The sequence below is a fragment of the Vulpes vulpes genome, chromosome 15, assembly GCF_048418805.1.
Source record: "Vulpes vulpes isolate BD-2025 chromosome 15, VulVul3, whole genome shotgun sequence".
Taxonomy (NCBI): domain Eukaryota; kingdom Metazoa; phylum Chordata; class Mammalia; order Carnivora; family Canidae; genus Vulpes; species Vulpes vulpes.
The window spans coordinates 29755647-29775618 of NC_132794.1; the positions used below are offsets into that span (position 1 = coordinate 29755647).

General features: G+C 35.2%; 1 protein-coding gene and 1 pseudogene across 40 annotated transcripts in view; both read left to right on the forward strand.

The window, feature by feature from the left end:
* ROBO2 (roundabout guidance receptor 2) overlaps positions 1–19972 on the forward strand; it is a 1660631-nt gene that overhangs the window by 1339779 nt on the left and 300880 nt on the right. The window lies entirely within an intron of this gene.
* LOC112917652 (U6 snRNA-associated Sm-like protein LSm3 pseudogene) lies at positions 773–1070 on the forward strand (annotated as a pseudogene).

Sequence of the window (19972 nt, forward strand, 5' to 3'; positions counted from 1 at the left end):
CTGTACATTTTAATTCAATACACTAAGCAAATAAATTTCAAGACATACAATCATACTCTAGGAAATGCATAATTCTAAAGGTTTTATTTGGGGCTCATTCTCTTCTTTCTTCCCTGCTTGTTTTACAACCCTTCTCCTTGCCATGGGCTTATACTGGAAGAAATTTTTCTTCTTGATTTCTAGCAGTTTCTAATGGGTGTTTTTGAATTTTAATACTCAGTTTGATTCAGAACCCTTACCTTTTTCAAGTTCTTAGGAGCTCCCTTTTGTCTCATTTTTAAACATGGTCTTTGGGGAATAGCAGTGATTGTGACAGATGGTAAAGGAATAAGATTGCACTTTGGTGCTGCTTCTGTCTTTTGCCTCTGATCTCTTTCCACTTTCTCAAGGCAAATTATAGATTTCCTTTTGCCTCTAGAGGGACGCAAATAGTAGTTGCCAGTTTTATGGTTCTTTGTTTCTAGCTCTTAGAAAATAGGGTTCTTATTTGATTAAACATTGTAATCATATTTATTGTTAATAAAGGATACTGAATTGTCTGTTGACCAAACACCTAACTAGACAAGGATGAGGACTTGTTGAATCACAAGGAGGGGAAATAATTCTTCTTTGTGAGTTTGAAAGTAGCTTCCCTCTAGTGGTCAAAAGTGCTATTTCACTTATAGACTATGATCCAAATAATTTTTGAAAACTTCCTATTATTATCTTTTTTAAAAACATTATCTGATATGTATTATTTATTTATCAAATATATTAAAGAATGGTTTGAAAGATGGCAGATGACATGGACCAGCAATAAACTCCCAACACCGTAGAAGAGCCCCTAGATCTCATCAGGCTCAGCCTGGATGAACAAATTTATGTGAAAATGAGAAATGACCGAGGGCTTCGATGCTTATGATCAGCATTTAAATATGATATTGGGAGATGTGGAAGAAACTGTGATTACTATAGAAATTGATGAAGAAATATATGAAGAGATATATAAATCAACAAAACAGAATATTCTGATGCTTTTTGTCAGGGGAGATGGTGTTGTACTAGTTGCCGCTCCATTAAGACTTGGCTGAAACAAAGAATTTATCATGTATGGAATATAGGAGATTTTGTATGATTGCCTCTTTAAATGTAGAAGATATCCAGAAGAGAAACCTGCATACATTTTGATATTAAGAAATGACCAAGGATTCTTTCCACTCCTGAAATGAGTTGATTTGTAGATAACTCAAAAATTCTTAAGCTAAAGGACATTTTAATTTTTTTCCAACTCTTTCAATAAGTATGATCACCAGGATGCAGAACTCTTTCTTCAGGAATTCATTTGTTCTGTTGTTTTATCAATCAATTTCTGATTTTTTTCCTTTAAATTAAACTTGATGTTCCTTTTTTTTTAAATAAAATTAAATATATTAAAGAATGTGGCTTGCAACAAAAAATTGCATTCCTTAAACTTTAGGGATATTTTCAATTATTAAACTCAATTTTAGAAGTGAAAAAATAGATAAAATTACTTTATTGTGCATTGTGGGTCTCTAGTAACCCACAAACAAATACAACACACAATTCCAAATGAAAGGATTCTAGTTGACTAACAAGGTTGTAAAGTGGGTCTGGATTTTTTTCCCATTTACAGGATGTGCTTAAGATAATTAAAAAGTATAAGTGTAAAGTTGTGTGGTAGATATATTTGCAATGCTTCTCTATATATTTGAAATATTTCAGAATCCATAACAATTTCAAGAGAGAGGTGGTAAATTTAGTTAAATTTAAGCATGAGAATTTTAATGGCACTTGAAGTGAGTGCAGAGTTGTAATTATAATCAGAATTTGTTTACATTCACTTATCCAGTTGGAAAGTATTTAAGCAATACCAAGAATGTGCTAGACCCTAACAATGTGGAAAGAGTAAAGCAAGACAGATGAGAGGCCAGGGAACTAACTGATGACTAAGTAATGGGACAGGATTGGTGGAAATATCTATAAAGGACTAGAGGAGTACACCAAGGATAGAGTGGCCACTGTCCTGAATGCCAAGAAGAACAATGAGCACAGAAAAGTGAGTGAATTGATCAAGAGATTAGGTATAGTGCACAGGTGTTACCAAAGCAGAAAGAGCTTCAGGAAGTGATTCCGAGCAATTGGGGAGAATGGGACTTCAAGTATTTAAGACTAATCTGGACAGAGCTAAATGGAACACATGCCTTAATAATTTTCCTAAAGCAAAGGTTTCAAAGCATGATACATTATCAAATTGGAGAAGATGAGGTTTTTGACCCATAGGTCACACACATGAATATGAACAATCTCACAAAATTATATTCATTCTCATAATACGGGTAGTCAAGAATTACCTGATAAAATGATATTTTGTGTTTGATTTCTTAACCTAGTTTTTCTTGGAAGGAGTTATGCTTCTCACTTTACTGTATAATTTAGACAGATGAGGGGGTACTTAAATTTGAAAGTATTGCTGGGAAATTTGCCTCAACAGAGGTCATGGTGATGGAAAAGTTAGCACAATCAAAACTTTGGTTTTATTCTGAAGTCAATTGGAAGTGATCAACTCTAATTGCAAGTGTTGTTTACCTAACATACTGCTTAAGAAAGTTTTTGGTGGCAAAGTTGCACATTGATGTGAAGGAACATAAAACTCTGATAAGATCAGAAGCAAATTTCGCAAATAGATAATGAAGAGCTAGGCAACCGTAAGTAAAAAAATGATGATGTCAGGAGATATATGAATACCTACTTAAATAGTATCCTTAATTGATTTGATTGGCCATATTTTATGCAGATTCTTTAGATATTTTCAAGCTGGAATAGTATAGTCTCTCAGATCTTCATTATGAGAGGATACACACACCCACATACATATAGTATCCTTATACCTGCAGCTATGCATATATATGTTATATATAGTATATATATATATACATACACATATAATGTATATTACATATATGAAATATATATAAATATGTATATATATCCACACACATTTATGCATATAATAATTGCAGGTATGAAAATAGGCATAAATACTTGCATCAAATAAAGTTTTATCACCCATAACCATAAACACATTCTCTGTACTGGACACCACCCATGCTTACCTTCACTTTTACTACCTAAAGATTTCCAGCTGCCCAGGACTATGGCCTTCATGTCCAGACATATCAGCCTTTCCTTGGAAATGCCCTCATGCTCTTGACTTTTCTCATCTGCTCTCCTGAGTTGAAGCTTAATTGTCTTTTACAACTGTTATCTCAAGCCCCTGATATCAAGTATATAATGAGATCAAATATGTGATCTGAGGAGCTCTCTATACTAATAGAGTAACATGTTTGCATTTTAACTTGTGCCTTGTCCCCAAATTAACTGAAAGGGATAGTTGTTGGGTTTTTGTTTGTTTGTTTTTTTGTAGAAAATGTGCTGTTTGATTACAAAAATTCATATCAAATAATTTTGGCATTACTTATTCACACCAAGTACCTACCTTTAGAATCTAGTTGTGTGTAGAGCTGAACTTGTTGCTGAAAAATATTTGCCATACTGATAATATTTTTAGAAAAATTCTTCAGTTTGCTTTTATAGATGAAACTCCTGAAGATGATTATAAAGCCCATTGTTTCATTCTCTCGCTCTCTTTCTCTCTTTCTCATGCATACACACATACACATACGCATTTTCATGCTTTGAAAGACTCAAGTGTTAGACAAAGGATGTTGTGAGTAGACTTGGAAATCACTTGGCATTTTTGAGATTTGCCAAGCAGCTTGAGATATTTTAAAATATTTTTGTTCAATCAGATCACAAACATGTTTTTCCAAGTGCTTTTTTTAGGTCAATTTTTATAACCATGTGTAATTTCAAGGAAATTTAACCCATATGTTTGTTTCTGTTACCATATATTCAAATTGATTTATAGCACAGATGTAAGTTTTTCCTATGACACTGGTATATGAAGAAGGTGAGGGAGACTTGCAATTTGCTGCACAGGAAAGTCCATGGTGAGACTTTAGATTAATGATCATAGACTATAACCCAGTTCTAACCCCAACACGCTCTTCATGATAAAAGTCACAGGGGATTGCCTGTAAGTGTCAGCAAAGGATGAGATCCAGGTACTATAGTATGTTGATGAATGTAGTTTCCTAGCATGGGCTCAAAGGATGTAACTCTGATTGGTCATTGTACAGCACTATGGGATTGAAGCCTTTAAATGCTACTAAACGTCTTTGCCAAGTGTAATGAAAAACTGGATCTATGAGCAGCGATATTTACTGGCAAAATATGACTGAGAACTGCCAACACATTCTATTATTTTTTGTGGCATAGAGCCTAGAAATAGGCTTGTTGATGGGAAAGTTGAAACATAGTCAAAATTTCACCATACTTTATAGGCATAGCAAAAAAAAAAAAAAAAAGGATCTTTTAAATGAGCATATGTATTACCAGGAAACTATTCTTAAAATTAAATAAAAATAGAAAATCTTTAATAAGACCCTTGGATTTAACCAATATGTCACCTTAGAGGTAAGTGACGCTTGCCATTACAAAGATGCTGTGGGTGAGAATGGATAATAGCAGGATATCAGGGTTAGTGCCACGTGGAAGGAAATTAAAGTGCAGATACAATATAAAGGGGCCAACATAAGTAATTCTGAAAGCCAAAGCATTTAAGAAGTAAATTAGTGGTTCCTAAGCATTGCAAACCACAGTCAATAATCACATGTATACTGATGTCTGAATCTATACAAATTCTTAAAATGTTGGCAGGGAGAAAATGTACACTCTCATCCTAAATCTTGGGCCTATAAGCCGAGAAAATTAACCTGTCTACTGGAGAAAGGAATTCCACTGATGGAAGAAGTCAAACAACTCACTTGAGGTCCAAGAGCCACCTTGGCTATTCTGCTTTAGGGTTTTTAGTAACATTACATCATCTTTGTGAATGTTACCTTATAGAATGTTAGTTATACCAGGGCAGACACAACCAGGAATTTGACAACCACGCCACACTTTGACTGGACTGACATTTCCTTAGCAGTAACAAGCTGACACTGTCTGGTGCCATGGGGGCCCTTGGGCTTGATTTAAGAGCACTGATGTTGACTGCTTGTTATTTCATATCTTAGAGCTGTCAAGAAGCAACTGATGTCAGCATAAAATTATTTGATAGCTCTACATCTTGGGCAAAATGTGAACCTATTGATGTCCATAAAGTAGCCATCAAAGTCTTGAAATTGGGGGTGGTGATAATTGAGAATACAAATTCACCTAGCTTATTGTCACATAATCCTTTGTTTTAAATGTGGGTCACATAAATATGAATTGTAACCACCTATTCAGCTCTTAGTGGTTGGACTTATTAAGCTACATGCTCATGCAATCGTCACAAAAATCTTACAAGATAAATAGTATTAGTTGGACCTTCATTTGACAGGACAGATTGTACTCCTTGAAGGCAGTAGAACCAGGATTCATATGCAAACAATTGAGTTCCAGGGTTCATGCTTTCATCTTGATTATACTGCTTCTCTCATGGAATTGAATACTAGATAGGTGTAATTCTTTCATTGAGCTTCAATTTATTTATTTTTAGTTTTAATGCAAGAAAATAATTTTTCATTTCATCGAAGGAAAATAGCAATTAAAAATTTGTATTGTCTGACAGATACTGAAAGAAAATTAGGATTTTTATCAACCTCATAGCTTTTTTGGAGCAAGCTTGTATCTGATGGAATGATCTAATCATAAATGTAACTGGTCAGTGACCAGTACTCTCATCACAGCACATAAATTAACACATTCTTTGAGAACATTAAAAATTTGTAGAGTAGTAAATAAATGTGTGAGGATTTTTGTGGCTCATACAGAATATCAGTAATGGGCAAAGTAAGCAATACATAATATCTATAAATTATAGCTCTGTTTGCCATTCTGTTTTCAGATTAGTTATTTTTAACAATAGTGATTATCTGCAAATGCAGCCATTTTCTGAAGAATGTATTTGATCATTTCTTAAAATCATCTCTAAACTCTAAAGCATTTTCATGTATAATGTTTTGCATATATAATGTATTATGTCATTTAAAAATACCACCTTTTTATATTTCCTGATTTACCTGAAGAATAGAAGGTGACAATTTAATTTTGAGAATGCATTTATGTGTATGTATCTATGGATCTGAGCAGTTTTTTTCAACCAAGTCACAGAGATCTAGTGGAATTCTGATTCTCTAATTCTAGCTCAGTATATAGCAATTGAAAGCATTTAGTTGTGATTAAAACAGATTGAAGGAGATAATCCCTCTGAGAAAGCAGCTTCAAATAGCTTAGCTGTGCTTCTTCAGGGATAAAAACTAACACAACACCAGCTAATTCCTGCAAAGTCTCCCTAGTGGTGTAGAGGTACCCCTCATTTGCTGTTTTTCCTCCTTGTTGGGTTTTATTCGAATTCCTCCTGGATGGAAATTCTGCTTTAAAGACTGGCTTACTCATTCTGTGTTGCAGGAACCAACAATCAGCCTTTTGCTTTAACTGATGTGGTGAAAAGTACTTCATATTGTAAAGGAACAGAGTGCAGACAGTTTGCAGCTTACAATTGAAACATATTTTTTAAATCCATGGATTGGGATGCCTGGGCGGCTCAGTGGTTGAGCATCTGCCTTCAGCTCAGGGCATGATCCTGGTCTGGGAATCTAGTCCCCTATTGGGCTCTTTGCAAGGTGCCTGCTTCTCCCTCTGCCTATGTCTCTGCCTTTCTCTGTATGTCTCTCATGAATAAATAAATAAAATCTTTACAAAATAAATAATTAATTAATTAAAATCCATGGGTAAGTCATAGACACCTTGGAACTTGGGATGTCATTTTCCATAAAAACATTGTTCTATAAGAATGGATTTTCTGTAAGAATCAGACTTCTGTAAGAATTAGATTCTGTAAGAATAAGAACAGCCCTCCAAAGCCTATTTAACCCATAATGTAGGTGAATATGTTTATAACTAGTACTACAAAACTCTAAAGTCTTTGTATAATGATAGTTCTATAAGAATCCTTCTAGCCCATGCCATGGATCCAGTACTGGAGGGGAAGTACCTTTATTCCTTGGGAACACTCTGAGTCAACTCATTCGTAGGACCAGAGAGACAAGCAGGTTTATACCTTCTGGGAGTAGTGTGCTGAACATAGGAAAAACACAGAGAACTATGTTGAGGTTAATTTATAGTTTGAGGTTTTCTTATTTCCTTATCCTTTCTCCATTGTTGCAGCCTCATTTTGCAGATTGAGACCATACCCTGGAGAATGGGAACCGTGTGTGGGGAAGAGGAGAGGGAGGCGCATGCAGGGACCCTGCTTGTCAAAGTCTGACAACATGTTCCTGGATTTTGGCTGCACGTGGGGCAATATTTCTGAAACTATGCTCAGTAGCTACCTTTATATGTTGTACCAAAAAGTAAAACATTGGAAATATTCCTGTTGCACCCACCTCATTCTGCTTCTCTATCTTCTCTATGCATCCCCTAGTCCCACACCTCCCCTCCTCTGTTGCAGTTGCCTTAAGCCTTTGCCTCTGTGGTACATGCAAAACCTGTGATCACGAGACACACAGGAGGCTACCAGAAGGGCTCAGTGAATTGAGTAATTAACCACATGCCACCACTGAGTTTATGAATAAAGTTTAGGCCACCATTTGAAGCAAATTAATATTTTAAAACATGGAAGCAGTTTGCTATGTCAGTTTTTCATGAGCTGGAACCATATACCAACTCATATCCTCTAGGGTCACACTATTAAGCCAGGATTTATTGACTGACAGCATCTAACCAAATCTAAAGTTTTAATCTGGCTTTTTAAAAATATGAATCACCTGCCAGCATTTCATCTTTTTTCCATATACCCTTTGCTATGCTATTATGTGGCAATTGATCTGCTGTTTAATTTACAGTAATGATGATGGGCCAGCATTAATAATAATGGCATATGTTAAAAATGTAACAGGGCACTTCAACGCAATAAAAGAGATAGATATATAGTTTAAAACCTTTTAACACTGCGTTGCCCCTGCTAATGTTTCACAACACTTTGTACTCTGGGAAAAAAAAAAGTGGCATAAAAATAGCATGTAAAGTGTTATTCCCACATGCTGTTCTTGGTCTTTGGCATGCCTGTTTTCTCCACATTTTCCAAAAATGACAAGAATGCATCCCATCTGATACATCCTGTGAAAAATTTAAGAGCATATTTGAAAACAGAAAGTACTGTTTTCATAAACTGCTGAAATCTGTGATAGTTTGGCAGTAATCTCAGGAACAATGTGGGATTCGGCTCTTTATTTTTCCCTTCCTTTGCATTCTTTTGTTAGAGCCATCGAACTTCTTTATGCTGTATTGCTTTCTGATGTGTTGATCTGAGTTTCCCTAAAACACACATGTTAGGGCCTAAACAGAATTTGGCAGTTGGATTTTCCTCGTTAATTAATGATCTGATGTTGATATTGATGTAGTCTTTCTTTTAAGGATAAAAATAAATAATCCGGAGCTAATTTGCCATGAAGTAAATCAGAATCGAAGCTTTTAATAAAGAGTAAAATGATGGAATGTGAAATACCAGATGTAAGATTTGCTAGACAGATACATGTGGATAAAATTTGATTGAGGCAAGAGCAGGCGAATTTCTGGAAACTTCTGTTTCTATTTTGACTCTCCTTCTACTGCTTGAGAATTTGAAATTGACTTCTTGCCCACATGGCAAAATATAGCAAATACTACTGATTCTCAGTTCAGACTGATGGAACAATACAAACTCTTTGTTTACATAGGATCCCTTTATGTTGAGTGACCCATATCATTTATGAAATACAAACATCCTCCAGGTTGTTCTTTGCCCATAAGTAGAGTAAAAAGCAATTGCACGAGAGAGTTCAGTCTAGTGAAAGTGATGTAATAGTGAGTTCTTTGACCTTGTCTCTAAGGTATTTTACCATAGTTCCGATTCTCCACTGCCCTGTGCCTTTTGCTGGCTCTATACGTTCCATGATGCTTAAAAGATGTGCATTCATCCCATTTGTAAAGCCAATCTAAGGAGTTAAGCAGACTCTATAATTCATGGATATACACTGACCGTGTTGAGATTATAACCTGCCTCTACTTTTAGTACCATGCGAAGGGAAGCATAGTGACATAAGCAATGGGAGCTAATAGTAATGTGCACTGTGCTTGACATATATTATCTTATTTAATTCTCATAACTTGGAAGTTTAGTGATGTGAAGGAAGGATTCATAGAAATAATGGAAGTTCAGTTAGGCTAAAGTGCATGAACTTTAGCATTAGACAAATTCAAACTGAATTCCTTCTCTACCACTTGGTAATTTTGCTACTTTCACACACACACACAAATTAATCTCTCTTAGTATAATTTAAACCATTGGTTCCCCCACCACCACCATTTGACCTCAAAGCCCAAATATAAGGTATATTGCAAGATACCACTTATTTGGTGATTTGGTGTCTATGCTGTGTCAGAGAATGGCCTAGAACTGAGCATGCTTTATGTCTAATAATTATACAGCATGTTGTTAAGGGTTATATGTAGACTTGAGTGGCAGTCAGTTACGACTGAACCAGGACCGTGGTAAAGAAGCACATGTAGATAAATGAATAGAGGTAGATATCCATGGAGTGTGTTGAGGACATTATTAGAAGATCATTTTGAAGTACAGGGCTCAGGCACAAAAGGAAAGAATGAAAAGTTTGGTAAGTGGTCATAAAGGTCGTGAAAGGCAGCCAAAGACACTTGAACTTTTATCTGATGACATGTTGTCAAACCTGTTTTTACTGAGTATTGTCTTGTCCCTCTTCAGTCATACTTTTTATTTATTTGATAAAGTATTAGGGTTTTTTTTACATTAATGATTCTAAATTCCAACATAAAATAAGTTAGCCATGTGACATTGTTTGTCAATATTCGGTTGACTTGTTTCATCCATTTTTAAAGAAAAGATAAATCATGTATATAATATGCTATGTGATATAGATTCTGTTACTCAGTGTGAAAAAGTTAGATGCATCTTCTGTTATTGGAGGATGCGCTGTTGAATCTGACCAAAAAAAAAAAAAAAAAAAAAAAAAAGAGCTCCAGGGCATCAAGAATACATATTCTCCAATCTAGATTTCAAAATGTGCACTGGATGTTTGGGATATGACAGAAATACATTAAGCCCATTGATATGGTAATTATCTAGAGTAATTTTTTGCTTCTATGTACTCTGCACTGATTGCTACATAAATAAGATTCAAAATATGAACTTTTGTGTTTAGTGAAAGTGCCAATGTCTCTGTCTGAATTCATAAGCTCCATCTTAGGAACCAGGCAATTTCTGTTTACAGCCTAGTGCCTTAGGGAGACTGTTTAATGAGGAGATGTGAAGCCTTTTGCAGTTTATTGTTGATGACATTTTGAGGACACTTGCAGTTGCAGTTGGGTAGTCTGAAAAACAATAAAGCTGGATATTTTCTTAGATGTGGTTTATATGCCCCAGAGCATTGTATCAAATTTTATCAGTAATCAAATTTCTACTTGATAGCAATAAAAAAAAATCCCTTTTAGCAGCTAAATTCAAATATTTAAGGCAAAGAAAAAAAAAACACTATTGCAAATCTGATATTTAGATTTTCTGAGACTCAAAGAATCCCAATTTTACTAGCTATTCAGTTTAACTAAAAGTGGCTACCACTGTTTTTACAAGCTTGAAATGGCTACCTTTCTGGTGACATATGATACTGGTATAACTGTCAATACTCTTGTTCTGTGTATTCAAAACCTCTGAAATTGCTTGAGATATGCCAATAATAGAGATTAAATTAGCATTGTGATTCAGATAACAACTTTGGTTTTAACTAAACCCCTTTGTTTGGTATATTCATAGATATAATGTATACTAACATCTGTTGCCTAATACTTGTAAAAAGAAAAAAGAAACCAGGTAATATATTTGCTTTTGCCTTTGTTTCCATCTGAAATTTTTGTGACCACCTGTCCTTCTTAAAATTATAAAGACTATGATACACAGATATGGGGGAAATTGAACAGGTCTGTGCAGTTAGCACAGTGATGGTGTGGCTTCATCATCTAGGCTGGTCCTCAGCTTTGTAGGTAGCTTTTTTAGAGGTGCTGTTAATGGAGTGTATGGTTTAAAGTTCTGGAATTGAACTCTGTAGTCTTGAATCTTGACCCCATCAATTTCTTATTATGTATCCTTGACCTAGTTAATGTACCCTTACTAGACCTTTACTATAAAATGAGCAGTTCCTATTCATATCTTCTTAGATTATCATAATGATGAAAAGAAATAATGCATGATTAAATCAACAAATCCAAGGCTAAAGGTATTTACAGTGTAAATACCTTAACTCTTGTGTGTGGCACAAAATTAATAATCAGTATTAAGGGCTATTATTAATATTAGTGTTTGTACAGTTTCATGACCAGAAAGATGCTTGTTGAATACTAGATTAAAACAGAGGGAAATAGAGAGTTTAAATTTCACCGAGGCCATGGAAAAGTTCCTTGCCTTAATCAGGAAATGTGTCTGATGATTTGCTACTCCCCATTTCTAGCTGGTGTTGAATTAAATCTAAATTCTTGCTCCTAGGCTCCTCTTTTCCATACTCTGTACAGACTCCTTTCTTTCCCAAAAAAGAATTACTTGACAGGATACAATGCACGTGATTACAGTTCTGCTAGTTTAAGCCAGTTTATTATAATGGAGTCAGTTGAGGCTTGGTTATATTCCAGCATTAGCCATTTTATTAACTGTGAAGAGGTTACAGCTTTAGATTTGTTGATTCAATCATGCCTTCTAAAGATGGTATCTGAAACACCTTAATTAAACCTAGCTGCTTCTAAATTTCCTCAGCCACTTCCTCTACTCTTATTTCTAATTTTACTCTGAGAAGGGAAGCTGTCTGCTTCCATACACTTGAAAACATAAAGAATGCTGGATGTTAGTTTGATTAGCTTGATTATTATGAACAAAATGCAAGTATAGAAGCTTTTAAGTGAAAAAATCTACATGAAGAAAAATCTATTCTTGTGTTTCTGTCATAAACTGGTGATTTGAATTTAGCACATCTGTTTGTGAAGAGAGTTAGATTTGTTATTGTAATAAATAGTGACAAATCGTTGCCCACATGACTCTTGAAAACAAACCTGGCAATGAGTTTTATCTCATGTGTTCGAAACTCACCATAACATATGCCTATTTTTACAAATGTTTGTGTACTAGGTTGTTATAACCATCTGCAGTCAAATATGGTATGCAAAACAAAGACTGATTTGTGTAGCTATTTCCTTGCTTCAATAATGAAAATCATCACATTTTTTCCCACATAATTAAACATAGTTTGGTATGAGGTGGAAACTTTTCAGAAGTGCATACTCTGGGGCCACTTTCTTCTAAAATGTGTTTGAAAAGAGTATTAATCCAGCATAGGCAAGGGGAACCAGCAAGCCTCTTATTAAAATGCTTTCCCAAACACTCAACCATAAATTCATGCTAATTTATTAACCTCTCCCTTTCTTTTTTTCTTTTTCTGTTTTGGAGATTTTTATTTAATTTTAATTTTAATTTTAATTTTATTTTTATTTGAGAGTGAGGCAGAATGAACACGAGCAGGGGGAGGGGCAGAAGAAGAAGGTCAAGCAAACTCCTTGTTGATCAGGGAACCTGATGCAGGGCTCAATCCCAGGACCCTGAGATCATGACCTGAGCCAAGACACCGAACCAACTGAGCCACCCAGGCACCCCTCTTTTTTTTCTTTTTTTCTTCTTCTTTTTTTTTTAAGGCAGAATCTAAGATCCATTTTCCTGCCCACACCTATACCTTTAGGTGAATTATCTTGATAAAAATTACAGGTACTATTCTCCAAATGCCGAGATGAAGTCAGCTTTTCTAAAAAAAAAAAAAAGTTTTAATGGATAGGTAGGAAGTCATAATTTCAGAACTTTCAATTGTACTTAGAATTCGGTAGCCAGCCAAAGAAAAAAATAAGAACATTCGGATCAAGGGTTGAAAGAAGCATGACTGCAGAACTTGGGAGGACAGAGGCAGAAAAGAAAAGTGATAGGAGGCCAAAGAAACACTTGAGCCGTGTAATGCTGCCTTGGGCGCTGTTGACCGGTATAAAGCTGAAGATCATCTCCAGTGACATCTTTGGTGGACCTGTCCCAGATTGCCTGTGCTTAGCTTCAGGCACTCATTTTCTTTCCTCATACAATCCAATCTATTAAATGTCTGCTATAGTTTTTCAGGCCTGAAGAGAGATTTCTTTTCTTTTCTTGAGGAAAGGAGGGGCCAGGTATTAACTGCTTCATTCATTCATACATCACAAATATGCTTCTCTCCCACCTTCCCTTCCTCATTCATGCACAGGCATTTCTAAAGCTGTCTGATATCCCTTACAGTATAACAGGCTTCCTCACATAAGAAGAGGCAATAGCTCTTTGGTGGTGCTCAGAGGAGTGACAGATACTTTTAAGCCTGGCGGGAAAAAATTGACACAAGCCATTTTTCAGGAATTGTTTTTTGATGGTGTATGCCTTAGTGAGACACAAACGTGCAGAAAAGGTGGCAATTATTACACCCTATAACTCAAGTTTACTTGAGGTCCTGAAAACACAGCCCATAAGAGAATTCCCTATAGGATAGTATGAGCAAGATGCGTATCTATTTTTAAGGTTATCTCTTTCATTACATTTGACATTTTCAAGTCTATGGCAATAGGCAAGAAAGATGGACCTTCACAAAAACATAGATCACACAGACAAAAAAGAGTTAAAACTTGAAGAGACAAACAGTCTTCCCTCCAAAGGTTGGTTAAATACACATAAGACTAATATGAATTTCCTTATGTGTTTGAATGTAGCAGATAGTTGATCATACTTTACCCATGGAAAAATCATAAAGATAGAGGCTTTAAAAAGTCTACTTTTTTCACTTCTATCTCTATATCTTTTATCTCTATGTTTATACTCTTTAACTCAATTACAAACGAACATGATGGTATTTAGTTTTATATTAGGATGTAAAGATTTTCTACCTTTATTCATTCATCTAGATTAGCTTCTTTACTATGCACCCCAAGCCCACTCATAACTCACCTGCCACCTAGTTGGACTTACTCCTGATCATAGTGGTCATAATGACTGAGGGATTATTGGATATAAAGTATACTAAGTGCTAAGTCATTCTCTTAGAGTAGACATCAGGAAGAAAGAAGAAACAAAGTGCAGTCACTTACTGAATGGCAGCTGAACCTGTGTATATGCTAGATAAGGCAACTTTGGCTATAAGGTGCTGACGCTTAAAAAAAATGCTAGCACTCTAATAGGGGACAGATCAGCAAAGATAAGACAGTGTCACATTTTAAGTGCTAACTAAAATTCAGTTAATGAGCACTCACGATTTGATGGGAAACACAAACTCGTAAACTAAAAATGTAGAAATTTTAGTCATTGTGCTATATGCACGGCACTGTGGAATGACAAAGGAGAAGCTCTGTTAATAGCCTATGAATAGTGGGGTAGACTATAAAGCATCCGAGTTCCAGTGACTGGTTGGTAAAAGCAAGCATAGCCTCAGGGTCATGGCGTTTGAGATGGGTCAATGAATGAACAGGAATATGCCTGGTGAAGAAAAAAAAAAGGGGTAGACAGGGGATCCTACTTGCACAAAAGCAGATTTTTATGAAGGATCCCATTGGGCTTATAGGTGAACAGAGAGCCACTGTGTCAGGAGCATAGTGTGCAGAGTGTGGCATGCTGGGGAGTGACTAAATAGTTTGAAAGCAGAGGACAAAGGACCTCCTCAGTTATGCTAAAAAGTGGTGGGTTTTGTCCTGTGGGCAACAGGAGGTCACAAGGGACTTATCAGCTTTTATTCTCTATATCTCCTCATCTCTGTCATTTTCTTTTAATCTTCCCTGTATCCTTTTTTTCTTCCTTTCTTCCTTTTTTGTTTCCTTCTCCTACTCATCTTCTTTTGTTTTTAATTTAAGGATAATTCTTCTAGTAGCAGTATGATGGATAGACTAGAATTGGGGTTGGGGGGTTGGGGACTGTTGGTATGTGAAACAAAAAAATTAGCAGTAGTCCAGCAAGAAACTAATGAGTGCTTTCTACAAAAAGTAGCTAATGGAAGGAATGGGGCATTTCTTCCACAACCTTGGAGAGCAAAGCCAGGGAAAAATCTCACCTTGCCTCCCTAAAACAGGTATCTCGTGTCACTGCCTGGCACAAGATGGGCAGTCTGTGAATATTTGTTGCTGGTAAAAGCAATGAGAATAAAAGCATGCTTCAACTGGTGAAGTCTTTTACCAAGGTCAAAAATAAAGGATGTGGAAAATATTTGTGAGAGAAAAGGGAGAAACAAATTCCACTTTTGTTTTGCTAAGTTTAGCATGTCTCCAGGAAAAAGTGATGTCTTTGTCCAATAAATGCTTGGAAATATAAGTTCTTGAGGAATGGAAAGGAGGAGAGGTGGTCCCCAGGAGATGAAGTTTCATCATATGTTTGTATAGTATAAATAATTTAAAGTGCTGATTTTTATGTCCAGAAGCAACTGTTCATTTTCAGAAGGAACATCACCAATTTCTAGCTATTAGAGTGTCAACTACTATTTCTAAAAAGGCATCGCCATGGAGATAAATTTGGATACTTAAAATGCCTTTTTTTTTCTTTCTTTCAAACGTGAGCAGTTTGCCTTTTCCAACTATATGGGAGGCACAATTATTAGAAGATACATTACTTTCTTCCTTGGAAGGAAAACTTTGCTCTGAGTATATGACATCTCTTTCCCAAGATTAGCCCACAAAATATTAGGGTAAGAATGAGGCAGCCAGTTCTGTTCATGCTTATGACCAAAAAGGAAATTAGTTTTTTTTTTTTTGTAAAGGCTACTCATGTTCAAAAGTTTGTGAGTATGAACCACAAAATTCATGTTTTATGTTGAAATATCCTACATTACCTCAGCTTAAGTTGAATTCACAGTACTTTTAAAAAGTACTTTGAAAAAATACTATGATATGGGCTGCCTGGCTGGCTCAGTAGGAAGAACATGCAATTCTTTTTTTTTTTTTTTCAATTTTTATTTATTTATGATAGTCACACACACAGAGAGAGAGAGAGGCAGAGACATAGGCAGAGGGAGAAGCAGGCTCCATGCACCGAGAGCCCGACGTGGGATTCGATCCCGGGTCTCCAGGATCGCGCCCTGGGCCAAAGGCAGGCGCCAAACCGCTGCACCACCCAGAGATCCCAGAACATGCAATTCTTGATCTTGGGGTCAGCATTTGAGCCCCACATTGGGCATAGCAATTACTTAAAAAATAAATATTTTTTAAAAAGTATCTGAGAATAAATCTTTTAAAAACATACTATAATGCATAACATAAAATAAGGAACTATTGAATCACTATGTTGTACACATGTAGCACTGTGTATCAATTATACTTCAATAAAAGCAATAATAGGACAACAACAAAATAACTTATATGTATTTATTATGTTTGTTGAATTGCTATTTCATTTTATTTGAACCTAAGGATTAACTTACAAATTGGATATCCTGTCCAAATAAGCTATTACTTTTGGTCCATGCAAAACATTAAATAAGACTGTTACAAAGTAGATTGATGCTGGATCACATAAGCATTTACTAATCTTGGTGCTGAATTCATTTATTTTAGGAACATGTTGCAAAAGTTAGGGGAAAAAAATTTTTGTATTACGTTGTAGCATAAATGGTAGAGCCTTTTAAAGGTATGCATAAGCAGTCTGAGGTGTTTATCCCAAATAATTTTGTTAGCTAAGTTTCTGTTTACTTGCTAGAAAATCCTCAAACTTGTCTCCAGAAACCAATATAATCAAATTAGTTTTACTAAATAATAAATCTTTGAGTACTGGTTGAAGTTTAATCCCAGTGTCTTTGAAACATTCTACTGAACTTTCAAATTTCCAATAAACAACTATGGCTGGTAATAATATGCTTCGGTAGAACAAAGAAAATGTGGTTATTTCCAATCTAAAGCTCAGTTTTAGGAAACAGGCATCAGAGAAGAGGGACCACAGACCTATTTTTAATGTGTAAACAATCTTGAGCTCATATTTTATTTTGAGCAGAGGAATTAAGAAAATTCTTGTTTGGAGGAAATACTTAACTTCAGAGTTTCCACATTGGGTTTGTTCTAGTTCTTGTTATTTGGGATATTTTTATGGAAATGCACTTTGTTTTTTAGATACCATCTGCTCCTCCCTTGTTTTGGTCAGCCCCTCACATCTGGTTGTTCTGGAATTGTTCATGAGCTCTCAGACAGGATCATCATGACCTCACTTGAGTGGTTGAAAAAGGAGCAGATGAACATCAAGAAGACTAAGCTCATGTTTTTTCAGATAAATAACTCTAAAGATAAAATGCAGAAAGCAAACACATGAACATAGTTGAAAGAAAGCAATGAGGCAATGTTATGGTGATTATTTTTAAAGAATTTCTTAATCTTTGTAAAATGAAAAGAAAAACAACAGATGATGATCTTTAAGGAACTACAGAATATAACTATTAAGCTAAAACATTGGTTTAAACATGTCTCAAATACTAAGTATCTGCCATTAAGACTATTCAGTATTTTAAACATATCCTAATGTATTTGGTCAGAGTTCAAGAAAATTGCCAGGAGATTATTAAAGCAATACCATTTTTTTTCCTGAACCGTTGCATTTTTTTGAGTAAGTTGTTTCAAAGATTTTTGGATTCCATATTTTGCTGATAAGTGAGGCTGGGAAAATAAAGCTAGTGTATTTAAGTAATTGATATGTTTTGGAATGGCCTATCTAATAATAGAAATAGCTCATGGGTGAGTCCTCAGTACCATTTCAAAATGCTTATTTAATTTTCCATATTGGAGGAGTATCTTGATAAAAAGAATACCATGTTACTTAATCATTTATCATATATTTGCTTAGTCACTGATTGGTTACTTAATCATTTATAAAGTGTTTACTTTTTCCTGTGGGGGAGGATAGGGACACAGACAGCTTTGCTTATCTTTAGTTCTTTGGGCAAATGACAAACACAAGGAATGACTTCATGCCTTTTAAAAATCATACTTTTCTTAAAAATGTGGTTAAAGTAGGAGTATCCAGGACTAGGTTATGGTTAGAAGGTACCTGCACTTTACCTAGTAAATGTTGACCATGTCTAAATGAACAAAGAGAATTTGAGCAAGAGTCCATTAGCCAGATAACTTGGCTATGTGGATAAGTTCAACCAAAAAGCTATTGAAAAGTTCAGTGTGATGACACTGAAATTTCCAAATATGCTCAACTGTCTTTCTCATGCAGAAACCATTTTTAATTGCTTAAGTCTCAACCTTCTCAGAAATATAACTTTGTAAATGTTGATGTTCTGAATAGGAAATCTTAGGTGAAACCTACTTTGCTAGATAACATCAGAGCCCCAAAATGCAAGAAATGATCTTGATCAAAATAGCATTAAAGCAATCCACTGAAATGAAAGAAGAGCTGCTTCTCCGTTTTCCTGTATGCTTGGGTAATCTTTTAAAATCTATGACATTTTTAGGTCTGCAGAAGGAAAGCATTATTATTATGGCCTTTACATAGAATGAAAAGATATATTCATAGGGAATGATGACCTACTCATGAATTGCTGGCTTTAGGCGTCATAATATATATTAAAGAAAGAGTTGAAGAGGCTAGCAAACATCATGCAAACATTTTATAGATTTATTTTTTTCTTTCCTCTCCAATGCATTTATTCGGAAACTGCTTATTTGCCTGAATTTGCCCTGTTGGCAAAATTTTTATACCAGACAGCTACTTTTTATTGTTGCTGCACATCATGAATAACAGCTTTATTTGATGGCAAATGAGATGCCCCAAGTTGCAAGTTTTCCATAAACATATCTGAATTGTTCAATTTCCTTCTCATTGTATAAACTCTACCTTGGCCCTTTGCCTGCTGATAGTCAGATAAAGATTTCATTCAAGTCATTTTCAAAACTGTGCTATATTGCTTGCTATCATAAGTGGTAAGATTGTTCAATTCATATTAGCTGTACAAGTACTCTACAGGTTTTTATCAGATATTTCTAAAATCATTTCTTCATAGTAAGCAGTAATGAGAACAATAAAAGAATGCCTCCAGTTGGTTTTCCAAATGGTGGTGGTTTATTGGCAGTAGAATTAGTAATGTGACTGTGTAGAAGTCATTTTCTGAAGAAAATATCTTAATGAATTATTCTGTTTCCTTTTCTTTCATGTCTTGCTAATGCGGATTTGGAAACTATGATTGCTGATTGACTCCAAATGACTTGGCTCTTTGTTTCCCAATTAGGTAAGTGATTTTCATTCATTGATACTTGTAGGAGTCCATGGTTGTATTTTTAAATCCTTGTTTGTTGCCAGTTTACCCTGTTGAGCTCTCACATAAAAAGACAAATCACCATTTTCAGAAATGCACTTAAGATCTATTTCATTAGCTGGCATAGGATACAAACTAAGAAGAAGACCCTGTCTGGTTGTTCCTGTTCATAGGAACCATATGCTCAGATTCATTTAAGCCCTTTCTGTTGTATGGCTTTTGTTTTAAAGGAATTGTCAGATCTTGCCGAGAAAGTTTCAGGTTAACCAAACTAGTTACCAATTATAATACTAGTTACCCAGCTATAACAATGCATTCCATATGGTAGCTAATGACAGTTTGACATACAATCAGTAGTTAACAACTCTGATGATCCCGAGAAATATCTAAGCTAAAAAAGTTCAGCTGGAGATTCTGAGATATTGTTATTGATTCTGGGCTAGAACTGGAATCACAAAACTATGGTCTAAGGGTCAAATCTGGCAACCACAAGTTAAGAATGCTCTTTACAGTTTTAAATGATTGACAAA